The sequence below is a fragment of the Apteryx rowi genome, unplaced genomic scaffold, assembly GCF_003343035.1.
Source record: "Apteryx rowi isolate R43461 unplaced genomic scaffold, aptRow1 scaffold_2, whole genome shotgun sequence".
Classification (NCBI taxonomy): domain Eukaryota; kingdom Metazoa; phylum Chordata; class Aves; order Apterygiformes; family Apterygidae; genus Apteryx; species Apteryx rowi.
In genome coordinates, this window is record NW_020448307.1 from 3,448,672 (window position 1) to 3,476,151 (window position 27,480).

At 44.5% G+C, this 27,480-nt stretch overlaps 1 long non-coding RNA gene across 2 annotated transcripts; it reads right to left on the reverse strand.

Annotated features, from left to right (window-relative positions):
- Positions 1-20,539: 20,539 nt before the first annotated feature.
- Positions 20,540-27,480, reverse strand: LOC112964930. Of its 2 annotated transcripts, XR_003253129.1 has the most exons (4): positions 27,328-27,480; positions 26,890-27,089; positions 26,108-26,218; positions 20,540-20,689 (listed from the first exon to the last, which is right to left on the reverse strand). It is a non-coding gene; the product is annotated as an uncharacterized LOC112964930 (long non-coding RNA). The 2 variants fall into 2 exon arrangements; XR_003253130.1 differs by lacking the exon at positions 20,540-20,689 and having other exon boundaries at positions 24,647-26,218.

Here is a 27,480-nt window from a genome sequence, read left to right on the forward strand (position 1 = left end):
ACCTGGTAATTCAAATTCAGTTCATTGGGACTAAGCTCTAAAAGTCAAGCTGGACCCCTCTCCCTGCCTGCAAGGAGGGAATGGGTGAGCCAGCCCCAGGGCACTGCAGTCCTGTGGGACTCGCCTCCCCGCACCCAACCGGCTGGAGGTCCACACACGTGTGCACCACTGAGATTTCAGTGTTGCAAATGCCTCGAGTTGGCCTGTGGCACAAAAGCAAATTCCACCTTGGCTGGAGAAGGTGATCTCAGCCACCTCAGGCTCAGCTGGATTCCCTAATTCCACATCCATCCTCAGTGTGACGGCAAAATGTTGCCTGCATGCTAGAATAAAACTTGTCATGGCATTGGCACAGCTACTGGCACTGTATCTCTAGGCCATTTCACACAGGTCTTGTTCGTTATGCAACAGGTCCAGAGTTCATTGATCTTCCAAGAAGGGCACCTCATCATACATAAATGCCTATACTGCACCTTCATATTTTATAATTCTCGGGTTTTATTGGAGAGCAGTTCTTAGAGGCCTTGAGCAAGAAGAAAGGCAAAGAAATCTCTGTCACACCATTAAAATGAAGGCAATATTACTAGAGACATTAAAAGAAATATTCACAAGTTATAATGACCTCTGAGCTGCATGGTCCTCTTTGGTCTGCAGTTCAGAGGGAGCCGGGCCTTGTCCTAGGCTGGCATTCCTCACTTTGCAAGGCCATGTCTAGGGAAGAAGTTGGGATTGTTGTTTGTTTTCAGCTGAACCAGCAATCTGCCATCTATCTGAGCCATATATCCCTGAGCAAAGATAAGTTTACGAGCATATATAACCCAGTCACTGACAGCTAAAAACATGAGGAATGTAGAAAGGATGAACATATCCAAAGATGGAGAGTCCTGGCTTGGTCCTTCCCCTTGGGGCTCTTAGCTCAGACCCCTTCTTTCCTTTATAGAAGCCATACAGCATCTTCTCTCACCCAGTCTATTCCTTTGAAAGAACAATTTTCCAGCAGCTCAAGACTTCAGGTATATATTCTCCTTTAGGCTTCTCATAGCAGGAGACTGTTCAGTTCTTTGAGATTCCTCCCACTCCTGCATGTTTGAAAAACAATCATGTGGCCTGCATCTAGCACCCTGGGGCTATAAAAGCAAAGGTATGACCAGGCGGTCTTCTGTAACCATCATAGTTTTCTTTGATCATGACATTTTACCTTGCTCTAGGGAGGAGGGAATTGCTCCATGTGTTCTCAGTATTGCTTCATTTTTACTAGGCTAAGCCTCACTTAGTAGAAACCAACAGAAACAAAAAAAGGACGAGGTATTGCAAAGAACAGTATGCAGAAATAACTAGCATAAAGCAGCTGTTATTAGCACTGATTTTCATAAAAGTCACCTCAACTATAAGTGACACACCGCAGATGTAAATCATGTCTAGCTCTCTGCACACCATATAAGAGAACATTCTTGTGCTGACACAGATTCACATGAGGAGATGTCACTGCAAGCTAGCAACAGATTTCTGTAGAAAAACCACAAAGCTCTTGTTTTCATCACAGCAGGATGTTAGCAAACAACTGTAAATAATATATAGGAAATCTAACTTTAGAAGGAGGGTGAGAAAAGAAATAATAGAGTTCTTTGTTTAAATTGCTGGTAAGAGTGTTTATTCAAGGACTGCAGCTGAAGGTGCTGAGATTTAACTGAACAACATTGACAAATAGACTGAGATCTATAACTAATAACAAGAAAAACATTGCAAAGAATATCAGACCTTGGGATTCCTGTGACTAAGGCACTCTCAGAGTACTAAGGATTAGGATCAGACACCCAGAGACTGAAATAGATTATCTCACATCTGCCTACAATGGGGCTTTCTATATTCAAGTGAAGCATCTGATATCCACCACTGCATGAAACAGGGGTATCAAACTCAGAACTCAGAAATGGGACATCATTTTCAACCTTGTCCTCCACATCGGTGTGCATTTTACCCTTCCAGTGTGTCGACCACTGCTCACCGCCACTGACTCACTGTGTAGTCCAGAGTTAGTCCCTCAGATCTGAAATGAATCTCGGACCTCCCCGGACTATTGCAAGACTCAGTTAATAAATAGTAGTGAAACAGATCTCCGCATGAAAACTGTAGTGGAGGTGTAGACTGCCACGTTTCATTAATTTCTTATTATCTTATAAGGGCTTCACTGGAGCCTAGAGGACTGTATGAATAGTACATGAATCTGAAGAGCTTGCTGTCATCCTCACCTTCAACTTGAGAATGTGGCTGGCAGAAATCACAGGCCTGGACAGCCCAAAGGTTCCCTTGGCTGAAGATGGACAACTTGCTTGTGCGCCAATCCCATTCTGGGACAGGCAGCGAGGTTCTCGCACCATTTTGGAGTTCAGTGATGCAAGGGCACTTACACTGCAGTGTAATTAAGTCACATTTAATTAAGAGTGTGCAGCGAGCACACTGCCCTAGACACTGTGGAAGATGCAAGAAAGCGATGGACTGTGCAGGTAGAGCAGGTGTGGTCACGCACCAAGTAAGAGATGTCAAGAGAGAAAGGATGCTCTTATTTGGACTCCCCAATCCTCTGCAACACCTAGGGAGGCAGAGGGCACTCCGGGAGGGAGCAAAGCTGATGTTCAGCACCTTCAGTTGCCCCAGCATCTGGGAAATGATTTCTTCTATTTTATCACTGAAAAAGAGATACTCCTGGCTTCCAGAGGAAAGCACTAATGTTGGGTTTCTCCCCCTTTCAGGGAACTTCTTCCGCATACAGATCAGATGGGATATGGTAGGAAAGATAACACTGCCATGGCCTCTGGTGCATCACTAAGCAGTTGAATGATCACTGTTCTTGCTTTATGAGGGCTTTCTCCTCCTCTAATCTCCTCCAGTCAATGCAAGGTAATTCTAATTGTTTTGTAAGCACTTAACCATGTTATTTTAAAGGAAAATTACATCCGTTTTGGTTAACTCAACAGTTTGAAAGTTCATATGTCTGCAACATGGGAACATCTCTCACCAGGAATAAACAGCATCCAAGTTCTGAAACCAACATTATAAATTACATTTGGCATTTATTTTCTGAGCATAGCAGTACTGGTGTCAGCTCATTTGCTAAGAAACACAGTATTATTGAAACATCTGCACGAACAGTGCATGAGGAGATCAGCGTGTCAGGTATTTGAGCTCACTTTGCTGCCAGCTCTGATAACCAGCTCCACACCTATGCATACTCTGTGACTCCCTTGTTTTAAGGCTGAAGCTTGACTATCTAGAGAAGCCAGGTCTTGAGCTGAGCCATGCAAGGATGCTGGAAAGTGCCCCAAAAAAGCCAAATCATAGATTCTGGCTTTGGCCATTTTTGGCACAATATGTTTTCTCACCTGTAATGTAAAATGTTATTGTGTCAGAGATACTCTATTATTTATTCCTAACACATTCCTAACATTGATTCTTTCCCCTCTCTGTTCTCAACTCTTGATCTAAGAACACAGACAAAACTTTAGAAATCCCCGTGAAAATGGCAGCTGTTATTCCAGGGAAGAGCTTGCAATTCTTGGGCATCCCTTAGCTCAAAACCCCCAATATGATTAACCAAGGTAGTCAATACTACGATTCTAGCAGAAACACCACGGAAACCTAACTGTCCCTTACGTCAAGGTGAGGATGTCTGTGAGGCTCGGACAGCCAGCCTACGAGCAGGCTGCTGGCGCGACTGCCACCTAGGGAAAAGGCAATGAGAGCAGTGGTTTGAATTTCTTAGAGAACAGCAAAGCTGCAGAGGGAACCCGCAGGCAGAGCTACCGTGGGCTGGCTAGATGAAAGGTGGTCTAGGTCTACTCCACGTGCCTCCCTAGGACCTACCAAACCTCTGTCCCTGCCCCTTCCAATAGCTGGGCTGTGGGAGTCACAGTTTGGGGCATCCTTTTACTCCTCAGCTCTGTCTAGCTCTTCCTTCTAAAGCATGCAGCAAAAAGATGTCTGGCACGGGCCAACAGCAACCATAAGCTCCTAGGGCTGGTGGTGCTTCTGCAGTGATGGTGGTACCCGCATCTTGGTTTCAGGGGTCTCTGCTGCCTGCGGCCAAGCAGCCCGACAGCGGGACGGTCAGCGCAGCGACAGCGCGGCTGGCACAGGAAGCCCTACCTTAGCGCTGAACGTCAATACGTCCCTCGCAGCAGAACTGGACCGTCAATAGCTCTCCCTGTGACTGCTGTGCTAATTCCATCCAGAAATGTATCCCCATTACACAAAGCCCTTTCAGATGTTAATGAATCGAGCATCTCAGCGGCTGGCCTTGTTTAAAATTCGTTTGATGTTGCCCTCTCTTATTTCACTGTGTATTCCAGCTCGTAGCTGGGTTTTGTTCCGACACTAATGCCGGCCCTGTATTGAGGGACAAAGCTTTAGTATTTTACTAAATCCAAGGGCTCCTTGGACTGCTGCAAATCTGTGAAGTACAGCCGAGTGACACTTATGAACTTCACATTTGCAGCAGGGATAAAGCTTTCATTATTCTTCTTCAAAATCACAGTTTCTGATGACCCTAAAAAAAGCTCTACCAGATGTTAGCAGCACAGGGCCATCGACACACAGCTGAGCTGTTCTGCTTCCCACTAGCTGAGGGCATCAACTTCAACAGAAAGGACCCTCAGGTGGCCAGAACTAGCCTAGTTCCACTACCTTGGGTGGCGACGGGCCAACCATACCCTCGAGGATCTGACCCAGTGACTTCACATCAACTGACACACGTGGGATGAAGCTGATCCAGTCTCCTTTCCCAGCTGACATTGAAACAACTTTGCAGCAAGCAACCCGCAGCCACCCTTTGCTCTATTTACCTCAGCTGAAACAGAAAGACCGTGCAAAGCACTTTTCTCCACCTAAACATATCACAGAGATGCAGTAAGCATCTTTGTTTCCTAATTGAAATCATACATCACTTAAGTGATACTAAATCAGCAGCAAACACCACTCGAGATTCAAGCACTAACAAACAATTCCCCCCTCCGTCGCCAGGCTCTGCACCCACGACAGCGGGGGAAGGTCCGGAGCTGGCGTAAATCACACTGCTTCTCCAGCAGCCGCCTTCCCCCCGTTCCCACCACCTGCGCCTTGGGCCTGGGTCTAGCTCATTCCTGCCACCGCGCAGAGCATTCCCACAGACCGGGTCTCGCTTCACAGTACGACGGGCAGGAGAGGAATCCGTGAGGTTGTTTTAAGTAGAAAAATCGCTTGGCTCAAAGTCATGCTTCTGTCATGGCAAGTCACGCCAGGTCAGTCTAATGGGGCACTTAGGGTTGGCTACCATTGGTCATAACGATGCCCAAAGGGAAGCGCAAACTCACTGCTGTGGTTTACGTACCAGGAGAGGAGCTGCTATCTGTCCTTGTTCTCCCCAAAACCATTTTGCTCCATGCATCTACCTCGGTAGGTTTTAGATGTTGTGAGCTATTTACAGTTTAGCTGTGCATCTCGCAGGGCCAGATAACATGGGAAAAGCGGCATCTTCCTCCTCCTCTGTGCTTCCTCTTCTCCACCTTCTCCCAGTCTGTGGCTCCAGGAACTTCTGGCCTTCATCCGCACAGCAGAGAGGACCGAGGACTGCCCTGATCTATCGCCGCATCCCCTCCAGGGGCTATTGGTAGGTTGTGAGATGCAGCCGCCACCACGCTAACCCTCTCCTGCAGGTCCCTTGTGAATCCCAGGCTGGCGATTTATCTCACCTTTAAGGCAACTTTCACTCGCGGGAACCATGTAAGATATTCTTATCCAGGCCAGTGATCTGACCCACAACTCTTAGAAGCAAGTACTGGCTTTATTTCACTGTAGAAACTACAGCTTTTACAATGGATTTTTAACTCCACTTGTGGTGAAAATACCCTTTTGTAAGAATCAAAAAATTAGCTCTAAGTCCTCTTTTAATGTGCTCCTTTCCTGTAACTCCTGGATCTCTCCCAAAATGATTCTCTCTCACTGTTGCTTTTAACAGACCTGAGTTCTTATCTCACACAAAAGCTCCATAGCTTTAAATATGAAAAGATCATCTCCATCCCATAAAAGGCTTTTACACCACTTTTGCCCTTAATTTAACCCTTTACACCCCAGCAAATAGGAGAGAACTATTTTTTCTTGTCAGTTAAACACTGAACACCATTATGAATCTAACTGAACTAATATGTAAGCAGCAGTAATTAATTCAGCAGTTTGCTTCTTATTCTGTTCTCAACTGGCCAGCAAGCGATTCACCAATTTGTTGATTTTATCCACGGTGTTTGCCAAATAATTTTTGCAGAGCAGTTTGAAAGTATTTGAAATATGAAACCAAAAATGTTTATCCACATTCATCTGTTTAGACTGGACGCACAAGTCTCACGGAAAGGTCTCTTCCCCAGCGTAATGAGTATGCCATCTCAAAAGTCACATTTACAAATTCAAAATGCACCTTCTGTTAGTGCTGACGGGTAAACATCGCTTCCCGCGGTCTCCCGGAGCTTGCAAACCCTTCCCTGCCTCCTTCCGCTCTCTCCCCTCCCCTCTCTCTGCTAGGATCTGCTAATAAAAACCTCTCTTTACTTTTCCTGTCCTGTGTGGCTCTCTTCTGCTCAAGCCCCATGCCAATAATAATAATAGCAGTTTTTAAGGAATAATCTCTGTCAATTAACTAATTTACTAGAGTATTCAAATGGTTTTATGAGCGGAAATGTAACCTGCTCTTTACTGGCGAGCCGAGCCACCTCCCACTGCAACCTCCACCATCCCGCCCGGATGCCACAGCAAAACCCACAGGTAACAACTTCTCGCTCCTACAGGAACAAGATGGTTTTTCCCTTACTTTGATTTTCATTTCCCATTCAGCTGTTAGAATAAACCCATTCATCAAAGCTATAGGTTTTCCCTCTGAAAACCTTCAACATTTAAAAGCTTTTGACTGAAATATAACATATTAATAGAAGCAGTGATTGCACAGCCCTCTGCTGACCTTCCATCGGCTGAAATTGCTTATTTTGCTAAATTTATTTGCCACCCATTTATCAATCTAAATCTAAGGTGGTTTTAAAGGTCATAAACCAAACAGCCGCTGAAATATGATTAAAGAATATGGAAATAAATTACAAACTCATAATGTTATCCCTTCTTGTGACTTAGTGGCAGAAGCTTGGATGAAGTGTGGAAACTTGTTTAACATCTTATGTATTTTGGGATTCATCTACCTCCAGAGGGTTATGCCAGCCCATTTATTCACTGTGTTGCTTTGTGTGCCCTGAAAAAGAGGATTATATGAGGCAAACTCTGGGTCATAATCAGACTAAGAAAAGGCTCCACACTTTCCTTAGAGGGAAAACGCTGTCTTTGGTGACCAGACCCCATTTATTAACAGGGGCTTAAAACTGTGCCAAAAAGTTACTTCTTGTCCAATAAATGGGGCAGTCGCTATGCTGCAGAGTTCCCAGACCACCTCGCACTGCAGGTCTCCAAAATAATTAATGGAGCCCCAAGCCGCTGTAACACTGCGGGGCTAGCGCTGAACCAGCTGAAGGTTACAGGGGAACTACGCAAACCTTCACATTTTCTTCCAGAGAGAAAATGTGAAAGGTGGATCTTAACTTGAAGCTCCAAGGCATGTAGAAGAAATCTGGTTATAGTAAAATAACCGGGTTTGGAAACAACTGGGTGTTGTACTCCAGAGAGCAGGAGTTGACGTACAGCTCAGTCAGAAACCGGAGAGAAACCGAAGGGGCGCTGCCGAACCCCCCAGCATTAGCTGTTTAAGCTCCTCAGAGGCAATGTCAGGTCCTAAATTGCTCTTATTTAGGAGGAAGACTCATCACTTTCAATAAAGCCATGAAGGCAGCATCCACACTTGCATCAGAGCTGCGTTCCCTGCGACGGAAACCGCAGGGCAGCACGGGGCAAGGACTTCCCAATACTGCTGCAGGCCGAGGACGTATTGCCAGTCTTGACCAAAACTTCCCTATCCCAGATGTATTAAAAATAAGCGGCAAATGATGTTGGCTATAAAAACAAGCTGCCTGCTCAGAATCCAGCATTAATTCCCACATTTCATCGAAACAATTTTGACTTTATTACCAGAAGCTTCACTGAAATGACTGTGGAGTTGCCGGTGAATTTTAATCCTTGATGAACCTGTAATTGCTTTGCCCGGAAGACTCTTGCAGGCACATACATGAATGTCTGCCTCCCTGCAAAAATCAGACACCAGATCTAGAAACATAGTGCCATTTTTGCTTGATATCAATCAATTTTCCAGGCAACATTCTTCCGTGTTACAAAAACCACACAGGTTTTTAAAAGAGCAGATCTACAAAGACAGACCTCCAGATTTCTCTGACAGGAGTATGCAGCCCGAGGTGCAAAATATGCACAGCACAGCTCCCAAGCTGTGATCACTTCTAGCTGTTGGTTTTCGTGCCTTTTTTCTCTAGTATAAAATGATTAATGAATTATTAATAAAAGAGATATGCATAGCAGATAGACACTGTTTCATAAAGACCTCTTAAAAGACAACGGGATGAAAATAAAAATAAGCAAGGCAGTAAAAAGGCCGGATGAAAGTAACTGGCAGCCTTGTAAGTACATTAGAAGAAACAATAAAGCCAGAAGATGAATGGAAAGGTAATCTGCCGGCTGATACAGCTTCTGCATAGATATACCGATGGAAAGAGATAGGCACCAAATACACTATATTACAGCCAGAAATACAACCTTGCACATCTGACCAGTAATACTAGAAACATGCAGGTCTATCTCTGGGTTTACTCCAAGGCAACAGAATCCAAAGATAAAAGAGAGCGTGAAAGACGTCTTACAGCAGTTAAGGAAATGACAGGTCTTGTGACTGAGAAATTCCCGCACCACTTTGGTGGGAATCTCTTCCAGGTCTCTGCCTTTGGAAACTATGGTTATAACTGGTTGGCAGGTTCAAAAGTTGCAAGAAGGATGGATATGTCCCCCCACAACCGCGTGCACTGGCAGCTTGATAACCTAAGTGCCATTTCTCCAGGAAACCAGGCTAAAACACAGACATTGTGCCCTGCTGTCACCTGTATCACTTATGTCAAGTTTTAGTCACTTTTTAATACTGCACTCTACAAATGCAAACTCTACAGAGGCTATTTTCACCTTAAAGAAACGGAAGGGGACCAGATGTCAGGTAATTGATTTTACTGACATAAATGCAGAGGATTCTTTGGTGGATCAGACTCAACACTTGTAAGACACTTCAGCAATTCCTCCAAGTCCAATTAGCAACTGATGCGTAATGTGTCAAGAAAGTCTGCACTGTTGCCTATTAACACCCTTATTACCTGCAGAGTTTGCGATGTTTTCAGTTTAAAATGAATTCTAAAAAAATTATATTTTAAATAAGGGTCAAGTGAACAAATGAACAGGCATAAACAGCATTTTATGGCTCTCTCTAATAGAGCTGTAGCAATAAAAAATAAGTGAGTTAGAAAGAATACACAGCCATTCTGAATTATATGATCACAAAATTATGTCTTGATTGACTCTTTTCCTTAATGCATGCATTGGCTGGCACAGTTGGATCACAGAATTTCCTTTGAATATATTAACATTTATTTAAAAAATGATCAATTCTGAAGTTATGAAATGCCTCTCTAATTTACTACAGTGCAATTTGCTGCCAGGAAGCCAACCACTTTGCCAGACAGACACCCTGGGAGTTCATTCTGCCATGTCATTTCTTTCAAGAAAATTATTTGTTTGCATTTGATAATAATGTTACTGGGGGGTAACTGGGGGAGACGATGGAAGTTAGGCAGAAAGAGTTCCTGGTGGCTGTTAGGACTGCACTGATTCTCAGCCCTCGCTCTATGATTAAAAGAAAAAGATTATTCCACTGTGGAAGTTACACACAAGAAAGAAATTTGAGAGCATTAGTTTTAACCCACTTTTGAGGCCATCACAGACAAGCAGTTAGAAACCAGGGGCTAATCCTGGGCTCACAAACACTCATGGGGAAGTCCAAAATACGGATGTTTTCTTTCAGATAAGCATCTATGATGCTCAATGGCAAAAATCACACAGATGAAAGCACATAGATCTCAGTCATACTGACTTCCTCTTGCAGACACTGAGCAGGTGTCTTGTGTCCAAGTGCTATCCAGCTTCTCCAAAATAAAGCAAAACAAAACAAAACAAAAAAAAAACCAGAATACCCCAAACATACATCCTCACCCTACTACCCATGTGAACCTCCTCCTGCATCAGTAGGCCCAGGAGTTGGACTGCTGTCCAAGACTCCGTTGGATGACGTGGGTATCTCTCACTCACAAGTTCAGATCAATCCAGGGAGAGCAGTTCCCAGCCCTGTGATATCAGTGAACGCAACTTAGGTGTCATCACCACCAGCAGCTGGAGACCTGGTTCTCCCTTCCACTGCATGCAATATTTGGGCAATAGCTTCCTTCCAGCCCAAGATGAAACCCTGGTAGAGAAGCCTCACCCAAAGCCCACCACGGCCAAGCAGCATGTCATGCCATTGCCTGACCCTGCTCTTCTCAGCCCAAATCCTGCCTGGCAGGCACTAGGAGGTCTGCAGAGAACTTGCTGACTTGTGAAACAGAGCCCTTAAAGTGTGTGTTGGGGAATCAACTAAGTGAATGATGGCTTGAGGAAGAGATCCACAGGGGACCCTGTCGTTGGTCTATGCAAGACTGGAATTACAGGAATTCATAAGGCTCTTGAATAAAGCAGCAGATGGGTGTTTATTTGATAAAATGCCTTCTTTCAACTGAAATAATAGCCACATCAATTAAAAACACACCTTCAGAAAACATAAGTTTCCAAGACAAAAGACCTCCTACCTCACTGCTGAGATTTGCCAGGCTGCCAGGGATTCAGTTGCCAAGACCTCAGTAGAAACTGAAAAATCAATTATTTATGCTGCAATCCAGTATTTACAACAAAGCTGTTCACCTTGCTAGGAATCGGGTGGTAGGAGAAAGCCCTGAAAGGCCCTTGGAAACATCTGGATGGGGAGCTCTGTTCTGATCAAAACATCCAATTTAGAGCAGCCATTCCTCCAAGACTTGCTACCCCGCTGGGGGGGAGATGTGAAGGAATTTGGCAGATAAGAGGGACACTCTCCAAACTGCATGCTTTTGGTTTAATAACAGTAAGCAACTTGCAACACATTTGGCTCCCAATTGTATCTATCCCAGTTGTCTCATTACACATTTTGTAGAAGTCTGGAGACCCAGCTTTAGTGTATGTTACCACTAATTGCCTTACTCTTCAGATGTGCAACAACAGACCTCCCTGAAACACAGTTTTCCACCAGTATCAGCCAGGGATTAACTAATTAGTCAGAAAAATCAGGTTTTCTTGAGATAATATTACGTAGATAATTAAAGCTAAAAAGCTATGTCAAAGAAGGACAACCTATTTCTAAGAGCCAGCTTTTGGCTCTATTATTCCCTAATCATTTGTTTTCTTATCCTCTGTCATGCCTGAGGCATAAAAAAAATTGTTAAAAATGGGCACACATCTAATTAAGTAGCAAGATATTGTTTACTCGTATCTTTAGGGGTCAAAATGAAAACTTTCCTACTTTTATTTACCTGTTAATGAAAGACTAACCTGAAAAAACAATTATTTGCTCAGCATGTAGGTATGGTTGTTTTACAGAGAAGAAAGAAGAGGCAGCCTCCCTCCCAGGCACACCAAAGTCAGCACAGGCCAGGTACTGGGATATAACGCTATTTCCAATGCGTTTGGGATTTAACCAACAAACTCAGTGTGCAAACTGGCTGTAAAGCAAAGGAGGAAAGGTGACGGCGTACTTTATTTGGGAAGGCCCAAATACTTTGCCCAGCAATAAGTCCAGAGGTCAGTAACTGTGAGAGAGAGGTGAGAAAATAAGTGAAAAGAAAAGTAGTTGCGGACAGTCAGGAAAAAAAAGGAAGAGAAGAGCAGCGGGAGAAGCATTTGAACTACCTCTGAAGCAATAATGCTACCAACTTATGAACTTTTTATGGGAATAAGATTGCCAGCCAGCGCAGCTGGAATTTCTATGGCAACACTCAACACAGGCAGTTTGGCAGAGTGAGGCTGTGAAAGCGTCGGATGAAAAGCGTTGTTGGTACCAGCAAGGCAGGAGCTTCTGTTAGATCTTGGCTTCGAATAAAGCATTTCTGGGAACAGAGCTACAGACGGAGGCATTAAAAATGCTAGCAACCACTACCACTGCCCGTGACCACGCTACATTCCCTTTGAACAAGCCTTGAAGTTAAACGCACAACCGTCCTTGCTACGCCAGAGCAAAGGTAATAAGCGATGAGCTTGTCTTGCGACCACAATGGAGTATACTTACTTATTTTTACAAAGCTTGATTTAATACAAAGATCTCTAATTGCAAGCATGAGCAGGATGAAGAAAGAAGATGAGGATGGGGCTGTGGCCTCCTCCATGCAGGTCCTGCCATGGTCTGGACAGGCACATACCGCAGAGGAGGGAGGCAAGAGCGGGGATGGGCTGGTGACATCCCTCCCGAGTTAGGAATAAAAGGAGCAATTAAAAGCTAAAGATTTCTGCTCTGACCTAACTATGATTACTCAGACATGAGTGAGGAAACAGCTGAGTCAACTCACTAGTGAACATCAATGAGAGAATAACCATCTGAACGCAAAGCATGCAACCCATGAGCTACCGTTCCCTGGACTCTGAGAGGGTCTGGATGAGGCAGGGCTTGTTCACGGGTTTGCTCTCATAGTTGGGTTGTGAATTGGGTTTTACAGACCACCCTAGCTCTTTGAGAGGAGTTTACCCATTTTCTCTAGCCTGGTTTCTTTGCTGATCCATTTACAGCAGCTCTCATTTTGCTTCCGAGATTCATGATGTTCAGAAACTGAAGCTCAGGAAACATGCTAACGCAATTCAAATGGGCCAAGAAACATCTTCCAAGATAATAGATCACGATTTTTTCCACCATGGAAATTACTTATCCTCTGTGACACTAGCAGGCATCCGTAAGATATGAGTCCATGTCCGCAGTCAGGTCTGAGCATCAGGCTTTCTCCAGAGGATACACTGAAGGAGTTCTCCTGGCTCACATCAAACTCGCCACTCTGCTGTATTTCATAATACTTGTTTTTTATGCGCAGACAGGAGAAGGGGAAAGAAACGTATTACCTCATTACTGACACTGATCACAGTTCAGGCACTAAATCCTGCCTAAGAGAACATGCATCAAAATATTCATAACTTGATTGCATGAGAAAAAACTAATATCAGCCTGCAGCTTTGAGAGGCATTGTCCTATGACATTCAAGAGGAGAGGACCAGAGCGTGCCCTTCAAGTTTTATGACTGAGACCAAAATTTGCCAGCATTTCATTACGATCTTATTAACATTATGAGATCGGGGGAGAGTGTGGCAACAGGCAGAATAGAATTTTTTTTATTATTATTATTATTATTTCAGCTATGTACCTGTAACAAATCAGCTCTATTATGTCCCTGGGCTTTCTCTTTGGCTTTCCTAATCTCATTGCCACTACATAACCTCCAGCTGGCTTTAAATCTGACTGCCATGTGCCACTTTCCTATTTAAATCTCCTTGCTTTTTATTGGCTTCATTTTTTAACTGCATAATTTACATTTGGTTCCCAGTGGCTATAATAAAATGTCCAAGTGAGTCATTTTCATTGTCTCTCCACAACATGAGGAAACCCCAAATGACTTGATTTCTTCACTCTGCTTGAGTTATGGGGGACAGTAAAAGCTTTCTTATTCTGGCTGCATCATAAGTTTTGGCACTTGAGACTATTTTGGCTGTGCTAAATAGAGCTGGGACTGTGGGTTATCATGGTTTTGTGTATATTTAGATCAGGCCCATGGATATTGGTCATTTTTCCTCCAGAAAAAGGCCCAGTTTTCTGCTGCATCCTCTTGGCTGCTGCCCCACATGGGGTGGCTTCTTGCTCCAAAGCATAGCCTAACTTCTGACTTCTCCACCCTTGAGGATGCTCCAGCATCTCCTAACTCCTGGCCAAGGGCAAGCGACTAATCCCCCTCCTCCAGTTTCCCTCCGAGTAAAAAAAAAAAAGGCACAAACACAAAGGAGTGTAAAAGCCACTGTGGGCAAAATGCATCTATTTCCCAGCAATTATGGGATAAGACAGATTCATTCACTAGATCCAACCATTTTCTTCCTAGGGCCTAGGCTGCAGCCCTGTGGTTGAAAATGGTCCCTCAGGAGCAGGCACTTGGCCATTTCAACTTCTTGCTACCCTCCCAAAAAGGACCAGACTTGGACTGCAAACACAGCCAGCTTTGCCCTCTCCTTGGCTAGCTGGAGCCAAGTGAGCTAAGAAAACACAGTGTCTTCACAACTCTTGGGGAGCCCATAACAGCAGAAATACTTCCTGGGGAGTGTTATTGGACCCAAGACCTGCGTCACCAAGGGGGAAGATATCACAATTTATTCTCCGTCTTCCTCAGAGTGAATCCTTCTCTCAGGTGCAAGAAAGGGTGACCAACCTAAACCCCCGGAGACCACAGAACAAATAAATCTGGCTCAGTGGCCAGGTTCCTTCCCTGTACAATATTTTAAGAGCAGTATTTCTAACAGACCCCACAAAATATCTGACACTTCACCTTTCTTGATCATGAAACCTGTGATTTCATGTGGGGAAGAGATGCCGGTGCTGAAGCGCTATTCCGAAGGGAGAAGGGCATATTCAAATACATCCTCTTACCTCCCGGCTCCCCAAAGAGAATCCTGTCACTTGAGTAACACAGTCGTCCTCAAAACAGATCTCTGAAGATGACACACTCGCAGTTTTCATTCACGCAGCAAGTCTTGTCTAGCCCAGATTTAGACTGGGGAGTGCACCTATTGGAGCCCTGCTCTTTAGGGGACTGAGCCAAACCAGCAAAACACACTGCAGTCCTGAACTGGAACCAGCTGACAATGCAGCAGCCTCTGCTGGGCAATGCGTTCCTAGGCCTAAAACTCCCAGTTCTTGGAAATCTGAGTTTTTTTCCCTAGGATTTAATTCATGATTGTCCTCTGAAGCTGTGTAGACATTTACATGTCAAATACGCGCAAGATAGAAGTGAAAACTTGCTGCTGCAATTGCAAAGCTCCACGACAAATTCAGCCACTTAGAAGTCCCCTTAAGCACTTGCTACTATTTAAATGTCTATCTAACACCAGGGTTTTGTTAGGCTTTTCTGGTAGCATGGCTTTCAAAACTCTATCACTACGTGCCTGGGTACGATTAAGGTGTTTGGCTTTCCATGGTAACATTGCCCATCTATAATCTTGTTTCTTAGTGAGATCTGAGGCAACTGTACTAGTAAGTTCCTTTAACAATAAGTCTTCAGGAATAACTCTGCCCTTCAAGCCTGAAATCTGAGGCAGCAACTGATTGGCAGACATCACAGCTTTCAGCTAGTTAAATATTCTGAATACTCAGCCGATGGAGAGTTTTTGAAAGAAATAATTACAGACATCAGACCTCAATATTCCTCCGTAATAACACCACTGTCAAAAAAAAGTTCAGCTCGGCCTCACAAAACTTGGACGCCCCATGTTAACTGGCACTCAACTCCGAGCAGCTCCAGGTCTGGCTCACTGCACAGCAGCCACACCACATGGGTGCTCTGCCAGCCTACGCCACCCAAGGAGGTGGCACTGTGTCGTTACCTCTGGCTTCGTCATGAAAATGGTTTCAGCCAGCGTGTCTATCTCCTGCCCACCAGGTCCACCCTTCGGAGGTGATCCTCCAGCAGGAATTACAAGTTTGCAGCAAGGCTGAAGATCCTGGAGAAGGCAGACTGAGACAAGTACTTCTTCTGTCAAGTCTCCCAAGCCTTCTTCTCCGCTACGGTGCTGTAGGCTGAAGCAGATGGCCACCAGTCATGCATTTGCCTAAATAACCAGAGATTCATTTTCCAAATTATTATGTAATCCCTGCTACACTTCCATTTTGGCAGCAGTGCAAGTCAAATAGCATCTCTTTTCCAAAAATAGAGAGAGGTCTAACAGCACTGGAATTAGATAGAGCCACTCTCCACATATACTTAAGAAACTCACCCCACATCTCTCTCTCCTCTCTGGCTAAATGGAGGTAAGTGGGACTCCACCTTCAATTACACAAAGCAATTAGGCCTGCTGTGTTAATTAGTTACAGCAGTGATGATCTTCTAGATAAGGAGCATGCTATTCCTTGTAAATGATGCTGCCACAGAAGTGTTAATTTCCTTTTAAGATTATTCTGAGTGGGTAAAAATCAACTGCTGCAGCCATCCCAAAAACACAAACTGCTGTATAAACATCATATTCAAAGGCAGTAAGAGTCAACTGCTGCAGTATTATGCACAGGCTAGAAAGTGTCTTAATGGTCGTGAGAAAGTCATAGAGAAGCACTGTGTTGTGTCAGCTTAACTCTTTTTTAATGTCTGTCAGCACATCAGAGCTCTGGACTGGGTTTAGGCCTTTGGACAGCACTGTAATAAAATTATTTGCAGGAAATTATAGAGCTGCAAAGTAAATGCACATTGCTACTTTATTAATGTCATAGAGGATATGTCTGTTCTGCAGTTTGTCACAGATTTAGCCCCACTGCTGCGACTGCTGCTATTCAGGAGACAGCATGTAGAGCAACACAGGCACGTGAAAGCCCACCTCCAGCAGAGGTGATTTGTTATGATAAACTCTTAACCAAATCAAGGGTTTTGCCAACAGTAGTTGGAAAGCATCCATGTTTTATTGCAGGGGCATTTCTACAAATCTCATTGCTATCATTCAGTAACAGATGTATTCATAGCTCATACCTGGTGCCTACCTCAGACTGAGATATTGTTACAGCCAGAAGAGACATCTTTGTGGACTGGGAAACACGTGCCTAAATTAAGAGTCTCTTTTTCCCTCTGTGATAGAGAGCAAGTCAGGTGCTATGCACAATTTTGCTGCAAAGCATCTCACCTGATCCTAGGGCCATGAGGTCAGCTGTAACCCAGGGCTCTTGCAGGGCTCTATAAATCCTTGGGCTGAGCTTTGAACAACAGGCTCCCAGGAAAGCAGAGCAAGTCACAGAAAGAAAAACAAACAAACAAAAAAGAGCAAAAGCAAATGCTGCATTCTTGAAAAAGCTTTACAATATTTGCAAAATTCAACCCTTGCAATTGAAACTGGGGGAAGTTTTAGCCGTCCTGCCCAGAAGGCAGTATTTACTGCCTCTTAGTCCTGGGGTGCAGGTGGTGATGTTCTTGAGAAGATTACAAACAGATTGTCGGCATCTTGCAATTTTACTGCTGTGTTGTTGCAAGTCGGTCTAGGTACGTGTCAACACGCCGGAGCCCAGATGGCCGTCATTAAGCGCACTAGTCGGGAATAAACACTGATGGGCTGCCAGCTCATGGGGCTGCGGTCCCGGCCCGTGTACCCACGCTTGGACAAGCCCAAGCTGCATTACTCACAGGGTTAAGTTCTTACTGCTTAATTAGGATGTGTGGATCAGTTACAGAGACAAGGAAAGGCTTGTCTTTCAGCTTGGCATCAAATGAAATATGTGTCGTATCATGCTGTTAATGAACACACACATCACTGGCAGGGCCACTGCATAATTTATCACCACAAATACTGTCTTTCGCCAGAGTTTTCATAGGTCTCTTATCTTTATTTATAAAGTGTTAAGCTACTTTAAAAAGGCAAAGACAAAAGTTCACGTGTAAGCCCTAAAATGTGGTAGAATAATAAAAATGTAACTGAAGAGGAGGGGATTCAATTGTACATTTTTCTGCTTTCAAATGCCACAGATTCCCAAAGTTTTGACTGCTCTGGTAATTACCCACAGCGCGTGGCACCAGATGAGCACTCTCGGCTGCGTCATGCCATGGAAAGAGAGGGACAGGGGCCGGGCGGTCGCTCCCTGCTTGCCTGTGCCCCTGGACATCTCCCATCCGCTGCTGGCCAAGAAATCCTCAGGCCACGGGCACAGAGCAGAATAAGGACACTGCTACAAAATAATTGTAGCGTGTATTTTCAGTCGATGTCAAGGACGCACTAAACTTCAGTTGGAAAGGCTCTCAAATGTCCAATTACTAACCCAAAGGGCAGATGGGGAAGTACGGGAGAGCATATTGCTGTGGGACTGCGACGCGAGATGCACGCCAGCTGTGACTGCTCTCACCTCAACCCAACTGTTATGTTCCCCGCTCTTTGGGCCACTTCAAAGCAGTAAAGTCCCAAAAATCTCTTCTGAATTATAAATTCAGTGTAGCAACTATGTAGACTTAGAAGACTGTTGTCTCTTGCACTTCTTTTTTCAGGTCAAAACTCTGCTGGGGTATTGTGTGTCCTGGGGTATTGTGTGTCCATTGAGAAGAAAATATCTGAGGGTCTGTTTTGTTTTGAAAGAGGTTTGATGGTAACAGGTAATAACTGCATTGCACACATCATTTTTGTAGTGAAGAACTCTTACCTGTCCAAAGAGGTTTCCACAAAAAATGGTAAATACTTGTATAGAAATCTGTAAATGTCCCCACTCACCAAACCAAAGAAACTGCAACACTCAAATATTCAAAAGGAAGAAGATAGTCTTTAGCAGGATGGATATAAAGAACCAGATGACGTCCCCAAAGATAGAAGGATTTGTTTGGAAGAACTTTTAAATATGTCAGAGCTAAGGGTTATTGGAAAACCAACACATCAGTCAGACGTTTTGACGGGAACATGCTGGTTCCATCAACACTTCTATAGTAAATATTTCAAGATGATCTTGTTCTGAAATACGTAAACTAGCTATATTATTTGAACGCCTTCATCACTGTTGGATTCCTAACAGCTAATTAAGGCTCAGCAATGCTGGTCAAGCCATGTAATTCCAAGGCTGGGGAATAAACTACTTGGGATTAGTAGGATGATGTCAGATCATTCCTTCATGTAAGCGGCATTTCCCACCTAGCAGCTACTGGGGGCTCATCCGATGAACGGCAGACCTCTGGGAGGCGGACAGTTGCATTCGAGCCAGTGCCCCAGGCTCTCTTTAGTCGAGAGAGAAGCACCTCTAAGGCACCATTCATCTCACCCTAAAGTAGATATCTAAAATAGGTCATACAAAAATGTCTGTCACTCGCTACCAACTACACAAGGAGCCCAGAGAGAGTAACCAGAGCTGCCGTGTCTGTCCTCCGACCGCCGAGGCAGGATTTATCTCAGTCATCAGCCAGTTGCTCCTTCTCCAAACACTGCAGTGAGCAGACGCAGTGCTCCAGCCCTCCTTCAGCTCCCGTGCAGGTAAAGGAGGAAAGCACAGATTTCACTATCAGCTTGGCTGAAGTTTACACCAAGGCAGTGAACTGCAGCAGCCAAGACGCTGGCCCACATTCACCCCCTCTGACTGCCACGGGGGCTGGAAAGCCTGGCCAAAACGTCAATGTAGCAGTCTGCTTGAGCTGGGCTGCCTCAGACCCTATCTACCAGCACTCTGCTGCTCTGGTCTACGCGGCTTCACCGCCTGCACATGTCCTCACGGGTATGCCGAGGCTGCACAAGGCACCCTTCCTCCAGCACAGGGTGAATGGTTTTGGAAATACTAACTGCCGCACCAACTGCTCTTTGGGTGATGACCCAAACAGCACATTTCCATCGCGAGAATATCTGACGTTTCTGTAACCCTTCAGGATGGAGAAGCCACCAGGAGGACTGGCATTGATCTGTAAAAGCTGCAGGCTGGCTGCTTGCTCAGGCCGGTTTGGGTCACGGGCACCGAAGGCATGGGAGCAGCCTGGGAAGGGTTTGCTGGTGCGGCTCCGCGAGCCCAAGCCCAGACATTCACTCGTTCGGCGTTTATGCAAGGGCTGACTCCCCTTCTCCTGCCCTGAATACGAATGTGGCTCCAGCTTCAGAGAGAGACGTCTCTAACTTGAAGGGGAACGCAGCCAACTCCTTTCCTTAGCCAACTGGTCATTTTAAGCCGTGCTTTGTAGCAAGCTCCGCAAATTGAAGAGAAGGGATTGTTCACTTTTAGAGAAAATGTGGCATCTTTTCCCTCCTTTCATGTTCACACAACAGCAGCTCCCCATCCACACTGCTAATATATGACTCCCCTCCCCTTTCCCAGACGGGTAAGGTATTAAAAAACCTTCAAACAACAAGCCTTGGAAGAAGGGGAAGAAACTGCATTCTCACTGCATTCAAACCAGGGGCCAAGCAGCCAGAAACACCCTCTGATTTTCTGCAATTTCTTTTATTTTCTCGGCTAGACAGAACTTTTCCCTTTTGCTCCACACCCTCCATGGATCCCCTGCAGTAACTGCTGACATTAATCCCAGTGGCTATTCGGAGGCAGGGGTAAAGATAGCTGTATGCCCAGACAAGAATGAGACCATCTGGCAAAAAGAAAAAAAGCCCGTTCAAAGACTTTGAGCTCACTTTGTCCTTCCTGTAATTCCAGCACATGCTGTCAAAGGCATTTCAACAGGAACAAGTTTCATCTACAGTACTTCAGAGAGTGCTCAGTTTAATTTGAACCTTTATTGCCTTGAATTTTCCTCAGTTTATTGTACTGAGTTTGGTGGGATTGCTTATGAAGTAAGGTATAATCCCGCTTGAGTAACAGCATCAGAGCCTGGACCATCATCTCTAAAGCCTCAGCCCTCAGGTGCCCTCGGACACAAGCATCTGCTTGGAATTCACTCTAGAGAGGGATTAAAACACCGGTCAACATGCCAAGAAACTAGACAGAAAGATGTAGACTAATTTAATTTTGCTATGTTCACTGCAGCAATGCTGCCCTGCAATATTCACTTACATTTCAGTTCTACCATTTGAACTTAGCCTATCTTCGGTTATTTATTAGCACCCCAGCTAGACCATCTAGGACCTTTGGTAGGACCATTAGTCATTACCATTACTAATCTCAAGAACTGCAAAGCTTTACAAGACTTTACTATGAGAAAGAAACAATAGATCACTACTGCATGCACCACGGTGGCACCACTCTGATATTTGATAGAAGTCGGAGAGGCCTAAGGGAGCCACAGCACTTTTAATAAGTGAATAAGCATTCAATTCAGTCCACAACTTCTAAAGGTATTTAGTTTATGCAAAGTACATTCAGATATTTAACACATGCACAAAAATAATCATGAGTTGCCATCCAATATCACTCCCATGCTACTGTCATACCACCACTTCTTAAAAAACATGCTAGCTCCAAACTGTCCAGAAGAGTTTCATTGGCACATTTTAATGGGAAGCCATCTCTCCTGCAGATATTTCCACCTCACTAGAATCTACATTTGAGGACTGGTGTGTTTTAAAGTAAAAAAGCGGGAAGTCAACCAGGAGTAGTGGTGGGTGCCATAATGGCCATTTTCCTTTTATTCTTACAGTTCTGATTAACCTCTGTTAGGAAATCAATCACCTTAATCTTTGGAAAGAAGGCATGTTAACAACCGCATCAATTTAGTGGGTGTTTTAAGTTTTACATTCAGTTTTATTTTTTGCATACAGCTTGAAGAAGAATAGTATCAAGGACTGACACACCTCAGAGATACATTGGAGTCCTTTGAGCATTAACAAAGCTCTCCTTTGAGCACTCAGTATTTGGAATTGCAATCAGAGAAGTTAATTGGAGCTGTAAACATGAAGAAAGAGTTTCTAATACAGGGCTTGCTTTAGACATTCTGGGATCAAAAAGCCTGGCTTCTGAGGGCAAGATATGAGAGACACTTACCTGCTCTCATTTGTTATTTATTGAATATATATGGCTTCTGCACATATTCTAAAGCCCTAAGAAGGATTCCTATGGCCTTTGATGGCTCAAATAGCTACACAGCATGTCTAGCCTTGAACAAGAAAGGGTGACACATGAGTATTACCAAAAATGTAAAATTCCCACAGTGATGGTGTCTAGTCTGCAGCTGTTCTAGACAATGGAGACTGCATTTATTTTAGAACTGAGAGAAAAAGAAGAATTGAACTGGAGACTATCTGAGAGCAAGCAGAAGTCGACCAAAGAACTTTTACGCCTCTCTGAGATGGAGGAAGGTTTTCCTTTCCCATCTGAGTCTCCCTGCCTCTTCTAGTAAGCGTTCTCGCCCAGCGGTACAGCTCCGCAGGCCTTAGCAACTCCTGTACAATGACTGCACATCTGCGTGTACTCGAGGGGAGAAATGGCTAAGCAAGTAATTAGACAAGCAAACTATTTACAAATATAAAATAACCACTCTTCAGACATGAAGTCCAACAAAGAAATGGGTGTTAGCAGCATGAATGTAATTAATCTATTAACTGGTGTTTTGGTGACATCTTTCTAAATCTGTATTTGCTCAAGCACATAGCAATCATTTGTATATTGCTCTGGAAAAGGTTAGATGCTGTCAGGTAGAATTCATCATGTTATAATCCCATAATTAGCAGCATTTTTTCCTTATATCTATTTCTCTGTTACCACGCAGTAACGCCTAGAGAGATTGGTGTCTGTTTTTCAGTGTTTTCCTCTTGCACAATAATAGAAATGTATGCTGGGCTGTGGAAGCAGATTTGTTTTCCCCAGGGTTAGGGAAGATATCTGTGATTTTGAAGTTGGAGGTTATTTTGTTGAGCAGCACAAGAGTGAAGACCATTTTTATTCATATAAACCTCTTATAATAGCTCATATAGATTAATATATCAGCGTTCATGATGTTAGAGCCCCAAATTTTTCAGTAGGAAAATACAGGCCTGTGTAACTCAGTGTAAGAAGAGCAAGTCCACCATATCCAAGGTGTGTTGAGATCATTGCATAAGCACCGAACAGTGAAGCAGCTGCTGCACACATGCAGATCTGTGACATCTACAGATATCACGATGGGACAGCCTGGAAAAACGCCCCAGTTCCTCATTTTATCTAACCAGAGTTTCCAAATAGGAAAAAACAAACAAACAAACAAAAAAGACAAAAGAGGCCCTAGAGAAACCCAGATGGACAGTAGCCCTACAGGATACCACAAAGTACTGTAATATACCAGCGCTGCACAACAGCCCACGGGGTTGAGCACGAGCAGGCGTCATTACGGAGAGCAAGTCACGTTCCCGAGCTGTACGTGGCAGCGAGCTGCAGCTGTGCGCAGCGGCACAAGGAGAAGGCAACGGAGATACTTTCTGAGCAAGGACGGGAAATCTCCATTTCCTGAGGTTTGTAGAGAAGAGCCTGGGCAAGCAGCTCGCGGCAGGGTGCTGCCGGAGGAGAGCCAGCGCCCATGTGGCTGCGTCCACCCCAGGCTCGGCGGTCCCCGTGCAGTGCCGGGCGCCGCAGACTGCTGGCTACGTGCTGGCGCGCGCAAATCTGAGCGTTTACTGCTTCGGCGGGAGGAATATCACAAGAGCAAAACTCTGTCACGGAGGGACCGTTGCCCACGCAGCCCATCCCCAGCCCGGCGGGGCCTCGAATGCACCCAGCGTCCCCTTCCCTCCCGGCCTCGCACCTGCTGCCACCTCGCTGACAGCACGCCAGTGCGAATTCGGCACGTACGCGTGCAAAGCCAACCGTACCCGACGAGCGGGTGCGCAGTGCAGGACAGAGACACCGCTCCTCATTTCCTAAGCAAGCAACTGCAGTGAAAGGCATGTGCTTCGCGGGATCACGCGGCAGGTCCCACCGGGCCGGCGCCTGGCTGCAGGGATCCCGGCGCTCGTTTTCCAACAGGCTCTGCGCCGCTCCAGCTTTCTGCTGGCGGCGGGACCATGCCGTACGGTGTGGGCACACTACCCCCTGCTGGATGTTGCTCAGGTGAGCGGTACAACAGGAGAAGCACGGAAAGGGAATTGTTATTTTAACATCTCAACTGGTGAGTATTTTTCTTCTGGCTATTACTTAGAGAAAACTTGTCTGCAGCGGTGACAGCTTCCCAGCGTCAGCAAGGCAAGCTTGATTGCCAGTTAAAATACCCTCTTCTGTCTCACCGCTCAATCCTTCCTATAACACGACTTTCATGTAGTGTTTTATCTCTTTACCCACCAATGGGGTGCCAGGCATGGGAGTGGATAATGCTCTGGCGAAGTGCCACGGACGACGGGAATCTCTGATTATTCTCACCGCAGATGCCACCTTGCTCCCAGCAGAGCAAGACTCATCCCTACTGTACTGCTGAAACGGAAAGGGGCTGGCTTACTGCTTCCCTGCAGCGGGGAAGTCAGAGACCTCCCCAGTCCTTCATCCCTGGCTTTCTTCTAAAAAGTGCCCACGAGCTCCTTCTCCAAATCCGTCTACATATAGTGTAGAAAGACTCTTCCCGTTTCTGAGGCTCAGCTGACTAACGTGTGCATCGACAGTGAGCTGAAGATGAACTTGCCCTTCCCAGACTTTAGGAAACCATGAAATGCCATTTCCAGGGAAAATTTTCAGGATTGTACCTTCATCACTGACATGGTGCAAGAAGCGTCTGTCTCCCAGACGTCAGCCAATATAGTAAGGAGAATTTTTTAGATGTTGAGAGCACTTTGCATAAAGAATTACTTGATGTTCCTTGTCCCAGTGACTGCAGCTCAGGAAGAGCCACCCCGGGACAAATCCATGTGGAAACTTAACAGAACTACTAAGAATAAGCATGCATTAGCCTGACCGGAGCCATCGGGGCTCAATGTGATAAAGGGAACTCCGGTACAAAGGTACTTTTGAAAGTTTTATTCACTGTCCCTCGCTTGCAGAGGGGGAACAGAGAGCATAACTGTTTTCCCCTCTGACAATCCGCAGCTCGATGGCAGAGACAAAAAGGACCTTCACTAATCGTGTGACAAGTCACCATATGACACTGGAAGATGAAAGGCCATAAGGTGCTAAAGAATATGCAGCGTAATCCACACCTTTGCAGAGTTAGCTGACAACGAATATCAGCTTTGTGAAATGAAGAATTATTCCCCTAATTCATGTAATCTGTATTTAAAATAATAGTTCAGCCTCCTCAGTATATCTGGGAATTTGAAATGAAGCTCTTATCCCACTGACTTCCTTAAATAGCTAATCACATACATTTCAACACTGTTTACAGAATCGTACAAAGTAAAATGATTAGATCTGGTTTCATTTAATCCATAATAAATAAAACTATGAGTGCACCTCAATAAGTATAACATGACCTTGGTATTTTCATTTTAATAAAGATACAAAATTGCCAAGATAAGTGATTTTCAGTGTTAATAATTTAACAAGGCAATAGACCTTGTAATTAAAAATAAATTTAAGGAGGCTGCTAAGTGATTTTAATAATGATTCAAGAACCAATTATAGAAAAGATCTCACTCTTCACTTTCTAATTAAATATATTGGAAACGGTGAAGCTGAGAAGTTCTGATAGTAACCATTTTTGTTAAAATGAGGATATTTATATATTCTGTAGCAGAAAAGTTTAGCAGAAAAGGAGTACCATGGGCTCCTCCTTAAAGAACATTCAATTTTAAAAGGAAAAGCGTAAGAATCATGTTATTAATTCTGCTGCTTTGTGGTGGCTAGAATATATGGCCTTCAAGATTACTGCTCTATCAGCCTTACAGGAGGATTTAGCACTCCCATAAAGCCACTCAGCCTTACGGGAGTGCTAACCGCAGCTTCAGGTCAGGTTTGGGACGGGGAGGCTGAGCAGGCTGCTCAGCCCCACGGCTGCTCCGGCGCTGGGACCGCGTGGCACCACATCGCGACACCCCTCGGCCTCCCCGGAGAGGCCACCCGGGATTTGCCTCCCAACACACACGACAAAACCAAAACCAAAACCCAACAAACCCCCGAGCCTCAGGTCAGCCTGGCCTTCCAGCGATAAAACCCAGGCTGTGCTGGGACTGCAGGGACCAATAGCTCACCTAGGATCCAGAGCGTAAAACGCTTGTTTCAGGGATGGTTTTATGAGATAGCTTAATAATGGTTTTACAGTTTTATGAGAAGCCAAATTAACAGTTTGCTGCTACTGAAAGGGGAATGTTCCCATGGCCCTGTCCTAAATGCTCCCACTGCTTACCTTGAGCCAGCTCTAACTGCATGGTAAACCCATTCGGTGCACCAAAATCAACCCAGGAAGAAAAAGAATTTAAAAAAAAAATCCCAAGAAGAATTGTTCTGCCAGGTTAGTAATCTGCTCACCTTCCAGAGCGCGGTGCCTGGCGGGGCTGGGAGCAGGACCAGGACGAGGGTGAGACGTGAAAGCACGAGCTGCCTCCCATGGTGCCAGCGCTCGCTCAGTAATGCAGACACCTATTATAATAGTAATAACCGGTGTTACAGCTATAGAAATATCCTTTTCCCCTTTCTAATATTTTTGTAGCATTTAAATTAAGAGCTACTACATTTTTCATCTCCACGTTGCAAATGAATTTCCCATAACTCAAACTACCCTGCTCAGATAAACCTTTCCCTTTTCACCCTGTATACAGCCGAGCAGCAGCCAAGGACAGTTCACTTTGCTGAATAATATCCACTGGTACTAAATGAAAATTAAACCATAAATATTTTAGAATACCTGATTTCCTGGATAGTAAAAGTGAAATGTATCATTTGTTTAAACTATCCTATTCATTATTTCTTTCCTCATTTCATAAAATCAAACCACTAATGAGAACCTACATAAATAGAGCTTCAACTTTCATCTTGAGAAGTTTAATCAGAAAGCTCTTCAGGAATATTTTATTCCTTTTATCAGAATATTGATGGAAGTCATAATTCACCTTAATGGGAGAAAGTTTCTTTTCTTCAGTAAAGAAATTCATCAAGACATTTCTTGCTGGTAAGACCTGACATAAATTTGCTTGCTTTTTCCTCTACTATTTGATCTCAGCACTTTATGAATTTTTGATTGCCTGCTCTTAATTTCCCACAAGCAAATTCAATTAAAGAAATTTAAAAAAGAGTAGTTCAATCCTAATTACCTCATCAGCAAATGGCTCTTTTATTACACAATGGATGACATATGCCTCCCTCTTCAGGTGCTGGTGCAGTCCTTATAAAATTGGATCATATGAAACCTTTTCTTCTTTATTGGTACTATTAGGAAACAGCATATCAAACCACGCAGCTCAATTTGGCAAGGTAATTCCCCTGTTAAGGCTATGGCAAAAGAGACAATTTCCTAGAAAAAAGAGATTTGAAGTCATTGAGTGCATTTCACATCTTTTGTCTGTACAACAGCATGGTCCCTTTCTTACGGTTCCAAGAGGGGAGAGCAATGCAAGAGCGCACTGGAGAAGCATTTCAGCATATTTACCCTCCAGGGTCAAGGCGACAGTGTCACTGCTTTCTAACTCTTTTTCTGGCATTGCATCGCTACAAGTTAAAGCGAGCCAGTACTTGTATGAATATCGACTCACCTTCAAGCCTGGATTCCCCACCACGTTTGAGGGACTGGATGGCAGGATTCCGTCAGCAGCAAGCTGATTATTTAGTGTTCGCTCCTTCGGGACGCGAAGAGCCAGTGTTAATTGGTACTACACCCTCTACGTTATGGTGGCATTGCTAGCTGA